The 13,505-nt window shown below is 41.6% G+C and overlaps 1 protein-coding gene across 3 annotated transcripts in view; it reads right to left on the reverse strand.

Moving 5' to 3' along the window:
* The window catches only part of ZNF518B (zinc finger protein 518B), a 28,767-nt gene extending 16,359 nt beyond the window's left edge, over nt 1-12,408 (reverse strand). For all 3 annotated transcript variants that reach the window (XM_036763274.1, XM_036763275.1, XM_036763273.1), the window contains exon 1: nt 12,168-12,408. The gene's annotated coding sequence lies outside the window, so the exon portion shown is untranslated. The remainder of the gene's footprint in view (nt 1-12,167) is intronic.
* Nucleotides 12,409-13,505: the final 1,097 nt, after the last annotated feature.

Below are 13,505 nucleotides of genomic sequence, written 5' to 3' on the forward strand. Positions count from 1 at the left end.
GACCAGTGATCTACACAGTTAAGCTGATCCTCTGATGACAGGCTATCATTAGTCCTCTACTTGAAGCCCTCCTAGCTTCATGGGACTGGCCAAAAGCTTATGCTCAGATTGCATAACCTTTCAGAAACCCAGGTTCATTTCCATAGCACATTGACAAGGCAAGTCAACCAGGCAACGAAAAACAATATAAAGTGCTTATTATATACTGGGAACTGTTGTATAAAAGCCAAAAACAATCTCTGCCCACAAGAAGCTCACATTCTAACGGGAAATAACATGGGTAAATTGGAGGTAACATCAGCTGAGAAGGTGGGAGTGGGGTGGGGGATGGCACAGGACTGGGAAAGTTTCTTGCAAGGAGAGATTTGAGCCCAGTTTCAAAGAAAGCTGAGAAAGCAAAGAGACAGGGAAGAAAAAAGACATTCCAGGAATGTGAGATAAGCTAGTGAAAACGCACAGATTAAGGAGTTAAGAGTGTCCTGTACAGCCAGCTCTGCCTTAACGTCAGTGGACTGTTCCACAGACCTTCCTCTCCCCTCTCAGGGCTCCATGGGGGCGCTCCCTCTACAGCTCTGTAGTCCGAGTGGCTTCAGTGCCTGGGGCTCTGGGGAAGAGACAGACCCCTGGTGTGTGGCTGTACTAGCACTGCTGCCCACTGTCAAGGAGTTGAATTTGCATAATTACATAAAAGGATAACTCTCTGTACAAGGAATAGTAAGGTCAATGTCACTGGATTGTAAAGGACAAAGAGGAAAGTATGAGAAGACTGGAAAGGTGGGAAGAGGTAATATTATGAAGAACTTTACAAGTCAGAGAATCATATATAGTTTTATATTATATTTTATATATCATTCCCTATGATCCTAGAGATAATAGGGAATCACTGGAGTTTACTGAGCAGGGATTTGTGCTTTAGCAAGATCACTTTGGTAGCTGGGTGGAGAAGAGATCAGAGGAATGGGGAACCTGAAGAATTAGGGAGATCCATCAAAAGGCTATTGCAGGAGTCCAGCACGAGGTGATGAAAGCCTTCATTAGGGCAGCAGCTATGTGACAGGAGAGAAGTGGAAAGATAGAAGATGGGGTTGTAGGAACAGGCTTTGGCAACAGAATGGATATGTAGACTGAGTGTGAATAAGAAATTGAAGATGACACCATATTAGAAGCCTGGGTGACTAAGAAGATGGTAGTGTTCTCAATAATAAGAGGGAAGTTTAGAGCAGGGAAAGATTGGGAGTAAAGATAATGGGTTCAGTTTGGATCATTTTGAGTTTGAGATGCCTATGGGACATCTATAGCATGTCCCATACGCAGTTAGAAGTTGAAGACTAGAGGTCAGGGAAGAGGTTAGGAGTAGATAAACAGATCTGAGAATCATCTTCACAGAGTTAACTGATTCCAAGTGAGCTGAGATTATAATGCAAAATAGCTCATACCTCTTATCCTCTAGGCCCTTCTAGAGGGCAGAGAATACCACAGAACCTGAGAGTCCTTGGTAGGATTAGAGGCATTGGGCAGCAATCTCCAAAGGGCAAATGCTCTCAAATTCTGTGAGTTCTGAGAGAGGTATTTTCTTCGTGCCCACTGTTCACTATTACCCTCAGATATATCCACAAAAGAAGAGGCCCCACCACACTTTGTTCTGGGTGGTAAAAAATAAATGTACTTATTTCCTGACAAGAGCATTTTACCATGATAATGCATTTAGAAACCAAATTTAAAAGTTACACAGCTATGTACAAAATTGTGTGCATGTACAAATTGATACTTTGAATAGAGAAAAAGTAGAAAACGTTATCAAAACTCAGATACTTCATTAAATTTAGGACAATCATAGTGAAGCTACTACATTTAAAATTAAAACGAACTTATTTCCTCCTCAAGTTGGTCTTTCAAGATGCCCTATTATAGAGAAAACTGAGGACTGAGTCAATAAACATTCATTAATCACCTACTTTGTGCCAGACAAAGCCTTAGTACTTCAGATAAGAATACAAAGAAAAAGAGACAAACCCTGCCCTCAAGGAACTTACAATCTAATAAGAGAAGATAAAATGAAAGGAAGCTGAAAAGGTGGTGGTAGAGAGAAGGTACCAATCTCAGAGGCATGGTGGATAAGTCAGTGGAGAAGTCCCAAAGTAGTACTGCCAGGTGAGAAATGAAGAGCTGTGCTCTCTCCTCAAATGGAGGTTTGGAGTTCATGGCCCTACTTTCTAATTGGAGGGGCAAAAAGGTAGCGATGAGGTAGAGTACCAAGACTGATGGTACTTTACAGAATAATGAAGTTATATCAATAATGAGTTTCCTGGGGCATAGTGGAGAAATCAGTCAGGGAAGTTCTAAAGTAGCACAGCCAGGTGAGAGAGAAACAAGGGGCATGTTATTGAAAACTGTCTTCTTTTAAAAACCAATCGGTACATTAGGTTAAAAACACCTCTGAAGGGTCATAAGCACTGCATAATTTCACCATTCTCTTTTACATTTCTGCTCCTGACCTGTGATTTCATCCTAGTGAGAATTCCTTTGTGTTGAAGTCCCTGTGCCAGTGAAAATCAACACTTCATCTGTGCTCCTAGAGTTGCCTCGGGCACCAAGTTAGTGATTAAGCAACATTAAATGAGAATCATGTTCACATGTAGTCTTCCGTCAGAGCTCTCCTGCTGCCCACATAGTGATTTCCTCCAGATGTCAGGTTAGGTGTGGTCAGCAGGAAAGACTGTTGATTGTTCAACAATGTGTCTCCATGGTAACATTTTGAACCGGCTTCTTCAGGATTCTGACTTTAGCTTCTCAGTTCTGGTTTTGCCCGTGTCCTTTTTAATTTGACTTGTTCTCTCCATTTTCTGGTCAGCTTGGCTTGTAGTTTCTGTTCTTCCTTGCTCTGTGGAAGTGATGTTTATAGTTATATTCCTGATCCTGAGACATTCCATCTCCTGTCTTGGTTGAGGCCTTTAATTCCACGGCCGTAAACATTCTAGTCCTTCCCTCCCAAAGGTTAGTGTTGTTACATCCAAAGGTATGACTATGGTTGGGATTCTCTTTCTGGGCAGGGAAGTCATGTTCCTCTCATCCTGACACTACCTAATTTTGATGAATATCACCTCTAATAGTGTGTGTTACCAAGAAAACGTACACTCAATTGGCCACCTTGACTCTGACCCCCAAACGTCTGAATGAAGAGATAAAAAAGGAAATTGTTCTTTCACTAACCCTTATGACTTGTTTTTTTTGTTTTCCTTAAAATTATTTCCAGTGTCTTAGTCTACCTAAGAGATCTAATCCAACTCACTAATTTTTCCAAAGAAGAAACTGAGACTAAGAGGAAGAGATTTTCCAAAGGTCACAAAGCAAGTGAATCAAACAGCTGAATTTATTTATTGTACAGATCTACTCAATTCCAGTTCATAATGCCCCTTCTACTATATTACGGTGGACCTTAATAAATCATCATGAGACCTATATAGTGGGGCTTATAATGTGTCTAACCAATACAATGAGGATAAGCAATTCCACATGACCTTAAAATGTAAAATGGTTGACACAAGAGTCTTAGTGAATACATGACTGAGACAAAAGTCTTAGTGAAGCTTTAAGCTTTAATAGCTTTAAACTGCACTAGTCTTTTGGGGCACTCTGTATAGTTCTTAATGCCTCAAGAATTTTCATTTTCTCACAAAATGGAAGAATTCAGGATTTTCTTTCCTTAGATTCCTCTTAACACATTTTGACTTTTTTAAAGTTAGTGACTGTTTCCTGTTCTGTTAACAATGCCTCAAAGAGTTATAAATATAAATATATAAATATGTTGGCTATAGCACCCATTTAATATTATATGGGTTAGATATAAGGAGATTTTGTAAAGGACTCAGAAGAGTAAAACGAGAGAGTCCAAATGCTTTAAGATTTGGAAATCAGACCCTAGCCATGTGACTTCAAGACTTTAAAAGAGTGGAAAGTACACTTCCCTAGCAAATTCTCAGATTTGGAAGAAACTTTAGAGACTACTAAATCCAACTTATACCTTAACAAAATGTTTAACCCTCCTACAAAAATCCCTGACAAGCGGTCAAAAACTTATTCTAGCCAGAGTATTATAAGTTGTTGTTTTTCCCCACTTCTTTGTATCAAGCCTCAGTCTGCCTCTCTTCATCTTCTACCCATTGACTGACCCTAGTGTTTGTTGCCTGCTCTGGGGCCAAGCAGAATTCTAAGTGCTCTTTCACAGGTTAGCCCTTCAAATCGTTCAAGACAGTTATGATGCCTCCCCACCCAAGTCCTTTCTTCCCCAAGCTAAACATCCCCGGTTCCTTTAACACTCCTTGTATGGCAGGATTGCCAGCCCCCCTTCCCATCTCAGTTATCCATCTCTAGGCACATTCCAGTTTGTCAATTTCCTTAATGAAACCTATAACCCAGACTTGAACATCACATTACATAAATAAAAGGAACTGCTACAGATAAACTTTTAATAAGCATATTTTAACACTAGTATGTAATGATGTATGTCAATAAGTGAATTCCTACTTAGAATCTATTTTGAATTTTTGTCCAATAGTAGCAGTGAGATGAGTAGCCTGCTAGACTGAAGAGCAGCTTAAGAAATATAAAGTCTCCTCAGAGACCAGTTTGCCTAGGAGGAAAAAAATAGCATATAGAACTCACTACAGATCGCAGAACGGAAACAATGGCCAACTTCAAGCATTTCCAAACAAAGTACATACATGTACATGTACACACACACACACCCCTCCTATAGTTTGCAGATGAAAGAGCACTGTACTTGAAGTCAGAATATCCAAGTTTGAATCTAACCTCTTCCACTTACTAGGATTTGGACAAGTCACTTAACCCTTTTTACCCTGTTTCTTCCTCTACAAAACTGGAATCATAATATTTGCATTTAACTCACAGAGTTTCTGCAGGGAAAGCATTCTATAAATCTTAATAAGTACTGTAGAAATTAATTTGGTGGAATTTTTAAAAATAAAATACTAATTCTCAAACCCTTCACTAAAATGATCAAATAGCTCTTGAACATCAAGAGATGTCACAGAAACATTTTTAAGTCTTTCATGGGCATAAGTGAATGGGAGAATGGATCTTTCTTGAGTAGTCTGGATCCTCTCAGTTGTCATCCCCACTAATCAACAATGAACATCACAACAGATTGCCCAATCAGCACTCTCAAATAACCAAATACTGAAAGCAGCTGCACAGAGATCTCACAAGAGAACCTCCATTCAGCTTATAAGCTGAATGATATAAAGATTAGAAAAATCAGAGCAGGCTTTTACAGAAGCAACCTACAAGTCTTTCGAAATGCCACTGTGTGTACTGATAAGTGTGAATAAATAAAAAGCATTTGTTGAACACTTGCTATTAACCATTAACATCAAGCATTGGGGGTACAAATAAAAAAGACACAACCCTCTACCTTCAAAGTGCTTACACCTTAGTGAAATGATGGTCAAGGAGAGTTGTTTCAGCCTGTGAAGACACAGGAATGAATGCGACATAGGGGAATCAACCGACATGCCCCTTCCAAAAGCAGTGGTAACACTGATTTGATTATGGCTCCCAGAGCAAGACAAGTGAGGGGCTGGAGAGTGAAGGGTACATGTGTAGCTAGGGCAGGTGGCAAAATGGCCGGCATGAAGTAAAAGGTCAATATGGGGAGAAAAACTTTAAATTACTAAAACCACAATGCTACATTTGGCAAGCAGACATTCTTCGGGCAAGTGTCTTTTAGGAGACAGAATGGGAATGGAGCAATGGAACTATAATATGACAGAGGAAGCACTAAATAAACCTTAGTAGATTCATAGGGTTTAGAATTGGAAGGTAGGTCATTTAGTACAACATTGGACAGTGGAAGAGTATGCTTTGAACTTGATTCTTGAACAGGTGCCTTCTAAAGTTGCAAAAAAACATACCTCTTCAGGTGTTCAATCAAGAAATATAGCCTAGGATTCTTCCAAGCATAACCCTCCAGCAACATGAGAAGGCAAGGCCTTTGAAGCTATGGTTTTATTCCTTGACAGGGTGTATTTCCAAACATGGGACTAGTTTATCTTCAGAAATGGGTGAATCTGATGCAAAGAAGAACTGAGAAGAGTGGTAGATAAACACGTTTTCAGATGTCCATAAAGCTTAATACATATGAAGAGTTGAGGGAAAAGATGATAAAACATACCTTTCTCCTCAGGAAAGGGAGTGAAGACTATAAGCATAAAATGTTGCATACACTATCAGATGTGGTCACTGTATTTGATTGATTAACCTTATCCAATTTTATATTCATGACAAAATTTTTAGACCGTGGAGTTATCAGGAAATGTCTATGATATTAAAACAAGGCATCAAAATTTTTTTTCAAATTCAGGTCTCTATAAAGCAGCAACTAATATCGACAGTTCCAAAAAGAAAAAATCAAACAGCTTCATGTGGAAAGAGCTGCATTCATTAAGATAAGGAGAGCCAGTCTTTTCTTTAGTTCCTTTTTGTGAATTTTCTGCTTGATATTGGATGGTATTAAGTCTATAAATCAATAACCTTTATTTTATCTTAAAACACAGACAACTTGTACTAATTCATGACCAAGCAAAAGTTTGAACAAAAAAAAACCAAAAGATGATGAAATCCTGAAAGTTTGGTTTCCTGTGGAACCAATTTTAACAAAAGCAATAAAAACGTTAAAAAATGAATTTATGTTTTCTGAATAAACCTAAAATAAAAGCTGCCAAATGTTATGTATTTTTTAACATACCAAGTTTTACATTTTCATATTACTAAGCTACAAAGTCTGAATCTGTGAAAGGGTACTTCCATTCACCACCCATTCCCCTACTACTACATCTCCTCCACACCCCAAATGTCCATGGCTTCAATGTTTACTACTACCTTCATTTATTTAGCCTCTTCCTTCTCCTGCTCATTGTCAAAGCTTTTTTTTTTGGGGGGGGGGGGGGGGCGGGGTCGAGAGGACAGGTAAAGTTAATTTAAAAATTCACATCTCCACAGGATTTAAAAATTTACAAAGTGCTTTGCTCACAATACTGTAAGGAAGAAAGTCTGAGGATTACTATACTCATTTTATGGGCAAAAAAATTGTAAACCAGAAAAATAACTTGCCCCCAGCCACACAGCTCATATGTAGTAAGCAGAATTAAAATTTGACCACCTAGTCTTTTGACTACTAATGCATTCCCTTCTCTATTATTTGTGTTACAAAAGAAAATACCTCCAGTGGATAGGACCAGGTCAGTTCCAATAATGACTATATAGTATCACAAGGCAAGGCACTTCTGCCACTATGGATTTACTTATGCTCCTAACCTGATTACCAGAGATGAAGGAAGGCGCCAGAGCCAAGAAATGAGAGAAGTACTTTCTCTTCTTAAATCAGTTCATAAATTCATATAGTGTACGGGTTTAGGCATACATCTCATTCTCATAACAACTTCATGAGATAGGTAGAAGTAGTATCTCTACGTTACAGATGCGAAGAATGGAGCCCAAGTAAATTGCTAAGACTCGCCAAAGATGGCCTAACCAATCTGCAGGAGATGTCACCAAAAGTAGCAACACTCAAAGTAACAGCTGCAGCTCCACTCTACACTTTTTCCATCACATTGTAACTCAAGAGCGAAAGGACAAAAGGTCAAGAAACTTTTATCAAGTATCAGTAGGTATAGGATACAGTAAGTTTCTACTTAGTATCAAGCAGGAAAAACAGGAATTTTAAATAGTGATCATTTCACATCTCCCAGTGCCAATTTCAAAAAACAGCTAGGAAGTGAATTTGCCCAACTAATCAATTTTTAGGTGTTCTCCATCTCCAGAATAAAAGAAGGCCACGTCCCCCCCACTTTTACCTCCAGTGATACTGATAATTTGGATATTATTCTGTATCTAACGAACTAAGAGGCAGCTATGTGATTAGAAAGGCACCAGTTCAAGTGTTACAAAATGAAGCTAGGCTAGCCTTGTGACATCAGATAAAAAAACAAAGGACCATGCCACTAGCCTTTATGAGAAGTGCCCACCATTCCAGAGATTACATAGTATGTTGTTAATGGTTATGATCAACCATTACTGTAAGCTCAAAGGCAATGGCATAGTTTTGTTTTTTTAAAGGTGATAAAATGAGAAGAAAACCCTGGACTCATATCTCGCCTCTGCCATTTCCTAGGTTTGTGACCTTGGATGAGCTTGTTCTTTGGGACTCAGTTTCATGACCTAGGATATGGATGTGATGATCTTTGTCCCAGCTCTTAATGGACTAGTCTTTTTCCCCCCTCCTTTCTGTTCTCTCCCCCACACAAAAGTGACTCAGACCCTCTAAGTCCAAGGGGTCATAGTAGTCGTTAAGAGCTTACAATTCTATGGTATTTTACAAGTCTCAAAATAATTTCATTTACATGATGTGGTCTTCACAAAAACTGAGTTAAGTAATAATAAAAACAATGACAGTTAACATTTATATAGCACTTACTACATACAAGGTACCATGGTAAACAACTTACAACTATTATCTCATCTGATCTCCCAATAACCCTGAGAAGTGGGTGCTATTACTATCCCCACTTTACAGCTGAGGAAACTGAGACAGGGATTATTAAGTGACTTGCCCAGGGTAACTCACCTAGGAAGTGTCTGAGGTCAAGTGAACTCATGTCTCCTTGACTCCTGGCCCATTCCACTGTTTCATCTACGTGCTGAAAGTTGTTTATATGTATCTCCATTTTACAGATAAGGGAAATAGAGACTCAGAAATTCTGTGTCCAAATTTCCTATCTAACTAACTAGTAGAGCTAGGACTCAAACCTAGGTCTTCTGACTCCTAGATCAGAGCTCTCCCCACTACTGCTACATACAATAAAAGAGAGAAGAGCCACAGAGCAGTGAAGAGCATCCAAGAAGGATGTACAGAGATGAAGGCAGAGTTGGGGCAGATGGCAAATACCAGAGAATTCCCTCAGTATTTGGAGAACAGCATATTAATAAAATGCCTCTCCCTCTTATGAAAAGACTTACATGTAGAGCATGAACTCTTGTGGGCTATCAGGAATAGCTTTATTAGATAGGAAGATATACATATGCAGATATATGTAGGCATGAACACAGTTCCTAAATGTAGAAGAATAAGGTGGTTTTTGTTAAGAAACAAAGCCTGATAAATCATTCATGACTAACAAATATTGTACAATCTAGGGCCTCTGTCAAATTAATTTGGGTAACACCCCCCCTTGCACTTTTCCCCCTGAAACATGTATACTGACATTCACGGGTTACCATGTAGATTGTATATGCCCAGAGGGCAGGAACTATGACTTCTTGAACTATGCACCCCATATTGCTTAGGAAAAAACTCTTCATGAAGCAAGTACTTAATTTAAAATGAATTGATTCTCTGATATCTGCCACTACATGGAAATAATGGAATAAACATTTATTAAACTATGTGCCAAGCACTGTGCCATAAACATTATTTCCTTTAATCTTCACAACAACCTTGTGAGGTAACTGCTATTATAATACTCAGTTCACAGCTGAGGAAACTGAGGCAAATAGCAGCTAAGTGAGTCACTCAGGGTCACAGAGCTAATAAGTGAAGCCAAATCTGAACTAAGATTTTCCTGACTCCAAATCCAGCACTCTATCCACTGTGTCACCTAGTTGACAAAGTAATAATTACAAAGAAGTAATATTTCTCTTTGGTAATATTGACACCAGTTCAGATTAAAATATGTTTGGAAGAAGAAACATATTTATCTATAATGAAGATTAATTTAGGGAGGGGGAAAATGGCAGTTAGTACTCATTATGCCCTGACGATCACAGAATCCTAAAAGCTGGAAGGAATAAGAGAACATCAAAAAGTATTAAACATACTAATAAAAACAAAAATATTACTTATTTTTCACGAAGATATACAGAAACCAATGATCTTTCATCTAATTAAAATGGAAAAAAATTGATATTTCTGTTTTTAAACAAGTACAGCATTTTTCCCTGCTAATTTGGGACTTTATTTCTCCCTCAAACTACTTCACACATCAAATACGGTTATGTAATCTTGAATCTCATGAAATGAAAAAAGTAGCATAACATGCTCTTAGATCATGTAGATTTGGTATATAAATGCAATGTGGTATAATGGAAGAATTGGAATTGGAGCTTAGAGACCTAGATTCAAGCAGGGTGACCCTGGGAAAGTCACTTAATGAGGGAATTCAAATTCAGAAAGTGTGTTACGGCTAATGTGAATGCTGTCTACATTACATGTGAATGCTGTCTACGTTACGGAATGTTTCAGAAAAATCTATAGATATTAGCTGTTATTATTATTATAAATGATAGAATACATACTTGGAGATCAAGGAAGGAATCCACTTCTTATACAGGTACTTTAATTTTCTTATCAAAGATACCATCCATGATTACACACTTCAGCTTTTTCCTATGTTTTTCCTTTGTAGGAAATACATTTCACCTCATTGTAAATGGCTACTTTTAGATTAAATACAATTTCAACACTCAACAGCTTTTGCCTTTTTTAACAGATGTAATCCACCACTTGACTCTGAACAAGTCTGACATCATAGTGCTTCATCACAATTTTTGCACTAGTGAGGTAAAATGCTGAAATCTCACACACTTGACAAGTTCATAGAACAGTTAGGTCAGTTTAAATTATTTCAAAGTCTAGTACCTATATGCAAAAACCACAATATTCATTATTCAAACAGGCACAAAGGGATAAGAAGGACTTAACAATCCATATGGTCAACAGAGGGAGTTAAGGTGGTTTCCTCACCAGTTCTCTACACTCTGAAATGGTAAATAATTCATTTTTTTTATTTTTTGTTTTGATATTTTACCTGGAACTAGAAAGCAATCTGTGTTTTAAAGAAATGTCAACACTTACCTCCCATGAATATGAGGCTTTTAAATGGTTATCTTGGTTTTAAATGGTTACTTAGATTTGAGGGATTACTTTCCCCATCGAATTCAGGAATGGAAATTCAGCCTAAGAGTTTGCAGTGTTTAAGAGGTATAACAGTAACACTGAGAGATATTATAAGGTTGAGAGACAGAGAGAGAGAAAGAGAGAGACTGATTTTCACAATAGATGATGTTATCAATGGAGAAAACATTCAGTCCTGTTTCTAAAACTTGGCCAAGAAGAATCAAGGAGGAGGGAAAAAATCCAGATGGAGGAAATTCGAGATGTTTGTGTTGAGTGGAAGGTGGACAATGAGTGCCTCTGAAGCGTGGTTGGTTCACAAAGCTTGGCACCCCAAGGAGACTGGGTAGGAACACCCGGTCTTGGAGGCAAAGACGTAAAGATCCTACAGAAAGGTTTACAGGCAGGTGGGTGCCCAGAAAGCCAATAGGCTGCCCTGGGCCCCCCACCCCGCCCTTCTTCTTGGAATGCAGCTGTATTCTGGATCCCGACCTCCCCGAAAGCTCAAGGCAGCTCTCACCTCCTCCCAAGCAATTGGCAAAGCTGCAACTTGCTCCATTACGTTGGCACAGCAGGAAACCTTTCGGGGAGCAGGCTAAAATCTGAACAAGGCTTATATCCCTATCCCACCTCCCCGACCCCGAAGATTGAAAGCGGAGGGGCGGGGGCTTTCACCCCATCTGCAACTTCACTGGAGAAGGCTGGGTTGAAGCAGCCGAAGCCCGGGCCAGGAGATCGCGGCTCGTTGCAGTCCGAGTAGAAAACCGCGGGCCGCAGCACACGAGTGCCAGCGGTAGAGGTCCTTTCCCTGCCCCCTCCTCCTCCTCCCGGTCCGCACCGATGCCGGTCCCAGCCCAGGGAGGGCGCGCTCGCCGGGCCGCTGCTGCCCCTCCCGGCCATTCTCTCTCCTGCAGCCCCGGCTCGGCGCCGGTCCGGCGCCGGCCCCGCCCGCCTCGGCCCGAGAAGCGGCAGGAGGGGAGCCCGAGCGCCTAGGCCCGGTGTGCGGGCAGGGCGCGCATGAGTTCCCGGGGTGGCTGGGTCGTACGCGGAGAGGCCGCAGCAGAGCTCCGATGCCGGCCCACCGCGCAGGGGGCTCTTTGCCAGCCACGGCCCGGCCGGGGCCTCCGCTATTTAAAAGGCCGGCCCGTGCAAGAGCCCGGATGAGGGCCGCGCGACTATGCGGAGGGACGCTACTCACCCGGCGGGCCGGTCACCCCGGGGTCCGGGGCCCGGCGCAGCGCGCTCGCTACAGGCCGGCAGCTTCCGCACCAGCCATTCGCGTCTCGTCCGGAATGCTGCAGCTACTGCTGCTACCGGTGCTACTGCTGCCGCCGCCACCGCCGCCGCCGCCGCCGCCGCGGGTCGTGGAGGCGCGCGCACGGCGCGCTGTGTAGTTCCCTACTCCGCGAGCCCCAGCCTGGGGAGCATGCTCAGTAGCCGCCTCGCGGCCGCTTGGGAAATTTGAAGGGCTGTAGGCGCCGATCCTGCGCCGCTGGGCAGCCGCCGCTCCGCCTCCGGGTTTTAGCCCCTACCTCGGGAAGAATGGAGACACGGGAGGTCGGGCTTTGTGTTGCTGGGAGAAGGGAGCCCTTCCAGCGAGGAAGGAGGGGAACGGGCTTGGCCAACAATTAGGACGTTACCGATCCATCCTTCCATCCGCCATATTCATGCAGGGCTCTAACTACAAGTAGATGCCTATGCAGATGCATACGTGTTCACTTAGACGTATTCACCACCTATGCACCATGGACACCTACAATCCCATTTGAAATTGGGTGATTATTTTCCCCGTCGCATTCAGGGATGGAAATCCACCCTAGGAATTTTCAATAGAACAACAACTAGGTTAAGGACTCACATACTTAGGAATTCACGGTAGATGATGAATCAAGGGAGAAACATTTCGTTCTGATTTCTAAAATTTGCCCAAGAAGAACCAAGGAGGGGAGCAAATCCAGGTGGAGGAAAGTCAAGGTGTTCGTGTTGGGTGGAAGGTGAACAACCAGGGCCTGGTTCACAAAGCCTGACACCCCAAGGAGACTGGGTAGGAAGGCCCGGTCTTGGAGAGGCAAAGATGTAAAGATCCCATGGAAAGGTTTACAGGCAGGTGCCCGGAAAGCCAACAGGCTGCACTGAGCCCCTCGACCCCGTCCCTTCTTCTTGGAGTTCAGCTTATTGTGGATCCCAACCTCCCCAAAGCTCAAGGCAGCTCTAACCTTCTCCCAGGCAAGTAGCAAAGCTGCAATTCACTCCATTATTTTGGCACAGCAGGAAGCCCTCTGGGAAGCAGGCTTAAGCAAGCTCACCTAAGCAAGGCTCACCCTTCACCTCCCCCCAGTATGGCAAAACACATATAAATACATGTTTTACACATACACAGGCAAACAGATAAAATATATACATATGCAAGTAGGTATATACATACACATATGCATATCCATCCATATCCCATCTCTGTGGAGCACTCTAACTACATGGGATTGCTGACTGAAAACTGGCCACTTACAACCCAGGAGGCCTTTGAGTAACTAAGTCT

Source organism: Trichosurus vulpecula, chromosome 6, assembly GCF_011100635.1.
Source record: "Trichosurus vulpecula isolate mTriVul1 chromosome 6, mTriVul1.pri, whole genome shotgun sequence".
In the NCBI taxonomy this organism is placed as follows: Eukaryota; Metazoa; Chordata; class Mammalia; order Diprotodontia; family Phalangeridae; genus Trichosurus; species Trichosurus vulpecula.